This window comes from Polyodon spathula, chromosome 1 (assembly GCF_017654505.1).
Source record: "Polyodon spathula isolate WHYD16114869_AA chromosome 1, ASM1765450v1, whole genome shotgun sequence".
Lineage (NCBI taxonomy): Eukaryota > Metazoa > Chordata > Actinopteri > Acipenseriformes > Polyodontidae > Polyodon > Polyodon spathula.
The window spans coordinates 103925432-103930431 of NC_054534.1; the positions used below are offsets into that span (position 1 = coordinate 103925432).

Sequence of the window (5000 nt, forward strand, 5' to 3'; positions counted from 1 at the left end):
CTGTCCTTCACAGTCTCTCAGCAACCCTTCAGGTTGAAGTCGTGCAGTCTCTTGCTGCAGAGTCTTGCTCCCTCTATATATAGCATCGGAAGGGCCCCGCCCACCACCCAGATCAACCAGTCAGATCCATTATCTGCACCCTTCTGTCTCCCGTTGATTCTGGAGAATGGCGAAGAATGATTCTGACTGATGCATCCCTCAGCAGCAGACGACAACCACCCAGCACACACACTCTCCCATCCCTCAGTCTAAAGGTGTAACCCGTTCCCTTACAATAAATGCAACAATTGAGACAAGACATGACGAGACAAACAAGACAATGTTACAATTGTTACATTTCCAGACAACACAAAATAGGAGGAGTGGCAAACACTGTTGCTGCAGCAAAGGTCATTCAAAATGATCTAGACAAGATTCAGAACTGGGCAGACACATGGCAAATGACATTTAATAGAGAAAAGTGCATGCAGGCAATACAAATGTCAATTATAACTACCATATGGGAGATAATGAAATTGAAGAAGGAATCTATGAAAAAGATCTAGACGTTTACGTTGACTCAGAAATGTCTTCATCTAGACAGTGTGGATAAGCTATAAAAAAGGCCAACAAAATGCTCAGGTATATAGTGAAAAGTGTTGAATTTCATCTAGAATACTGTGTTCAGTTCAGAGTGCAAAGAAGAGCGACCAGAATTATTCCTAGGTTAAAAGGCATGTCATATGCAGACAGGCTGAAAGAACTGAATCTATCCAGTCTTGAACAAAGAAGACTACGCAGTGATTTGACTCAAGCTTTTAAAATTGTAAAAGGTATTGACAATGTCCACCCGCGGGACTTTTTCGACTTGAAAAATGAAACAAGGACCATTGATTGGGCTGAAGGAGGAATGGTTTAACAGCTACACATCACTCACTGAAATAGTGTGGTTCTTCAGACAGTAAGAACTATTTATTTGTTTTTTATTTTATTTTTTGTTACGGGGCCAATAATAGTAATAAAAAAAAAACTGAAATGATTCAACTGAATCAAATACAACCTGTGTTAAAACGTTTTGTTTATAGAAGCATGCTTGGTACTACAATACAATATGTACACTTAGAGGCGCATTTGATCTTTAACACAATTCAAGCAAAATTCACATCAGATGATCTAAAGAAGATTCGAATTCAAAAAGTAACCCCAAATTATACAAATATATCACGATGTCTCGGACCGGCCCACACTACATAACCGACCCGGAGAACCGTATTCGAAACCGTTCTAATAAATCCAGCTCAAAGAGTCCACACAGAAGTACCGTTTAGTCGGGTTTAATGCGTACACACAATATTAAAATAGTTTGGTCACAGTTCTTAGCAGCGCAATAGACACTGGAAATTAATACGATACTATCCATGGGTTAAGTGCTATAGGAGCAATTAGCTTTTTTTGGTTGAGGGGGTGCTGCTTCCCAGCCTTGAACCTGAGCGCAGTAAGCCTTGAACCTGAGCGCAGTAAACCTTTGTACAAGTGCGTAACGTCAGAAAATAACTCCCGTAGAAATAATTGCATTCTTCTGTCATATGAGCATGCGCAATAACACTTTTTATGCGAAATTGCGCTGTAGGGTGGTAATTTTCATTATTTATAAGTTTTATTATGTGATAGATTTGCTAGATTACTGCATTAGTCAGTATAATGGCTCGCCGTGTTCTGGATACGGGACAACCTTTAAAATTAGTGTTTTGTATTGTTTGTGACCTAACACCACACTAGTTTAAAAACAAACTGAGTCATACCGAGACACCAAATTACTACTAATGTTTCAGGGGACCACATGCCATGTGATTAAATATCAATATAAATTCACACATAATCCTGTCCTGTTTATAATTGTAGGGGGTTGCATATTTCTATGTAACTGTTTCTAACGGCAATAAATGATCCACGCATACCAATATGGTGGTGCGTTTTCAAACGTGGATGCAAAATTCGACATATCGATTCAGAAAGTCAAACAATATTACACCTGCACTGGAAGCGCGGCTTACCTCTGAATCCTGCAGCACGGAAATTCAATAATTACTTGGAGGCGGTCAGGGAGCTAAATAAACGTCACGGCGTCTCATGTTTATTCAGTGACAGGCAGACGCTACGGGAAACTGGCTGCTTCTGGTTTCAGCACTGAAAATACAGTAAGACTAGAGGAGAACACAAAGAAGAGCTCTCGGACGCTTTATGCTGTCGACGATCGGAGCCAGGTAGATGCGAATTTTAATATTTGCACTAGGTCTCATATTTATATCTATATATTACTGTTTTGCTGCAGTCTAGTGGAATACAAAGCCGAAGTGTAAAGGTTTTAACAAAAGCACGGTATTATCAACAGCAAGGGAAACAGTATAATTAACAAAACAAAACAACACAAAAATCCACAGCCATAATATTATACTGTATCTGGTGAAACGCCATATTATACGTGTTATTTTTGTCTCAGAGGTTAAAATATTGAGAAACTACGGACTGAACGATTAGTGTGGTGTGGATAAAGAGCTTGTTTATTCTGCCGGTAGTCTGTTTTGGTAATAAGTAGGTTTACATGGCTATGAGTGTCATACTGATACGTTCGTGTAACTTGCTTGCAACAGCTACAAAGCCAGCGTTTTCTGCTTGGCAGAGCTACATTGGCATTGTTATCTATTCCTTTACGTGGCATCAAGGAGCAGCCAGCTGTGTGACACATTGTAACTCCGATGACTTCCTATTTTCAGCAAACGTAGACTGAAATATTTACAGTACAGTAACTGGAGTGTGAATTTGGAACGTTATAAAAACGAATAATGGTCACCAACATCTTATAAAAAAATATTTAAAACATCTTTGAAGTTTAAAACAATGTTTTATATATATATACACACACACACACACACACACATACATATATATATATATATATATATATATATATATATATATATATATATATATATATATATTATACAGGGTTAGAAACTAACACAATTGTGGTACAAGTTCAAACTTGCTAGTCCTTATGTAAACACCAGTCCTTGTGTGAAGTTCCTGAGCCACAATCAACAACAGCTGTTGGTGTCCCAAAAATATTAGGCTTAGATTTTGTTTTACTATTTTCATTTATTTATTTATTTTTTGGTATTAAAAAAACAAACAGATACAATAAATATTAATGCTCGTTCCCAGATACATTGACTGGGTTTTTGCATCTGCCTTCCCCACATTCCGAACCCCAATAAAGTCTGTGTAGACAACACCGTTGACCGCATTCTTCACATAGCACATCACTGCCTCAGTAATGGAACTCTGCAGAACCGTCCTGGATAACCGACAGATATTTATAAATTAATTTCTTAATTTGTTTATATAAAAAAAAGTGCATTTAATGTGTTTAGTTTTTCTTGCCAGCATAGGAACATTTCAGATTGTTGGTCAAATTTATTAGAAACAGCAAAAGTATACTAACCATAGACAAAGTAAAAGTTCGCTATTCTTGTTAGCCAGGGCTTTTGGTACTTGGGCAATATATAAATGTATTTGTTCTTTGTTTTTTTCTGTTTTTAATTGGCTAAACCTATGACAAATGGCTGTGCATCATTTGAACACCTCTAATTTGTAATGTAATTTATTATTTAGCTCACAGTAAGCAGGGCTTTAATTCATGGCAAAATGAAGCTGGTGTTGAGTCCATAGCCTTGAGCGATAGGTTTTGCATGCTGTGTTGGCAAAAGGTCTGGAGACCTGCAGATATCAGTCACTTAACTGATTGAGACCTTAATGCCCCTTTTCCACCAGCACACCCGAGCCGAGCCGGTGCTGAGCCGAGCCAGCCTGGTATGGCTCGGGTAGCTGGAGTTGCTTTTACACTAGAGAACGGAGAGCTGAGCTGAGAGACGTCAGGCATAATGAACATGTTGAGTCGATTAAGTTAAATGTCACTGACTGCAAAAGTAGAACTAAGCATTAATTTGGTAAAATAATTTTTTTATCATGGATTTTTTTTTTTAATGCGGAAAAGTACTGAGTGTGTGTACACGTCTAAACAAAGGAAGCAAAGACGGGGGACCATATCACAGGCATACATAATTTAATTACATCCTTATAAAATGAAATGACATGTTGTTTAATGTTTCTATTTTTGTTTTTTTGATGCAACGATCAATACCAATAGTGCCAGTCCTAATATCTATACTGCTCCCTCGCTATAATACTCTTGGTTCAAACACGCCTTGGATACAGCATGTCCCCCAATTCCCTACTAGTGATTCATGTAATATTTCTACAGTAAATACAGTATTGGTGTTATTCAAACTGAAAACAACGTCTTAGTCTAACTTCCGTTTCTGTCTCTCCCTTTTGATACAGTGTCTGAACTGAAGAAAAGCTGAGCTGGCACATTATAACACAGACATCTTATTCAGCATGCGTTTTATAACTAAATAAATATTAGGCCTGTTACGTGGTTATCTTTCCTAATGTATTTACTTTTTTGCTGCGAGAGGAGCTGCGGCTTTCTCCAGGAGACGAGACGCTACAGCCCCGCTCCGGCAGCAGCCGAACATGGGGCGAGCCCATTCCCTTTTCCCCCTCTCCGAACCCGCTCTCCTTCTTGTACTTTGTTTGGTTGTCTATCGCTTCAAATTGAACTCCCTACCGCTGTTTAGCCCGGCTATTTATAGTTTAAAAACTGATAATAAATTGACCCACGAGTGGGAGTGCTTTTTTTTTTTTTTTTTTTTTTGGTAAAAAATATAGCATTGATGACATGGTGCTTTATGCATGGTTAATTCACAGAAAGTTACATTTTTGCTTCAATATATGTGCATTATAGAGAGGGAGTTATTTTAGTCAGGTATAAGATCATAAGATCATAAGAAAGTTTACAAACGAGAGGAGGCCATTCGGCCCATCTTGCTCGTTTGGTTGTTAGTAGCTTATTGATCCCAAAATCTCATCAAGCAGCTTCTTGAAGGATCCCAGGGTGT

General features: G+C 38.2%; 1 protein-coding gene across 1 annotated transcript in view; it reads left to right on the top strand.

Moving 5' to 3' along the window:
* The first annotated feature begins 2135 nt into the window (after positions 1-2135).
* LOC121325814 (spermine oxidase-like) overlaps positions 2136-5000 on the top strand; it is a 20155-nt gene continuing 17290 nt past the window's right edge. Inside the window, exon 1 of the mRNA XM_041268892.1 lies at positions 2136-2243. The gene's annotated coding sequence lies outside the window, so the exon portion shown is untranslated. The remainder of the gene's footprint in view (positions 2244-5000) is intronic.